The following is an 892-nucleotide window of genomic DNA, read 5'->3' on the forward strand; positions in this document are numbered from 1 at the left end:
ACACGGAGAGCTGACGTGGCAAGATGATACAACAAAAAAGAGACACAGATTCCCGGTGCCGCTGACAAGAATCCCAGTGGACCCAGAAGAACACACAGTGAATGGAGGCAGAGAGCAGGAAACTGGGGCGGGGAGAAAGGGGATAGAAATAAATAAAAAATAAATAACTCTTTAAAAAATAATAAAAAAAATAATAAACAGCAAGTAATAAGTCATTAGCAAAAAAACATAAAGCAAGAAATGCATATTAAAATGATGTATAACATAACCACATTTATTTAAGAATGTATGCCAATATCAAATGCCAAATTTCAACAATGCTAAACCACAATTGCTTTTGCACCAGCCTATATATTTACAACAGTCTAATACATCATAGCTTCTGGAATGTGGGAATGAACAAAAGTGGTGAGGATGACCGTCCCATTTTACCTTAATTCTGTATTATTTAAATTACTATAGCAAGCTTTTATAACTCTGTTATAATTTATTTTTGAAGAATGACTCCCAGGTTTCCTGCTTGGGCAAACAGATTAAAGGTAGTGAAAAACAAAATGGGAATATGGGAAAGAGAACACTTTTTGTAGGGACATGAGTTCAGCTTTATTTGTATTGAGTTTGAGATACCTTCTTGGTATCTTGGTGGAGATGTCCATTAGGTTGTTGATACAAGACTAGAACTTAGAAAACAGGTAGGCATTGGAAATAAAGATCTGGCAGTCAGTGGCATATTGAAGAAATAAGTTGAGTTTAGCATTATTAGAGGGATTTAAGCAGAGGCTCTCATCTGCTTTGCAGGGATGGTGTAAGTCAGTGGTTCTCTACTTCAGCGGTACATTTAAATCACGTTGGGCAGATTTTTAAAAATCCCTATGCCTGAGCCAGCCCTAGT

This window comes from Dasypus novemcinctus, chromosome 15 (genome assembly GCF_030445035.2).
Source record: "Dasypus novemcinctus isolate mDasNov1 chromosome 15, mDasNov1.1.hap2, whole genome shotgun sequence".
Taxonomy (NCBI): domain Eukaryota; kingdom Metazoa; phylum Chordata; class Mammalia; order Cingulata; family Dasypodidae; genus Dasypus; species Dasypus novemcinctus.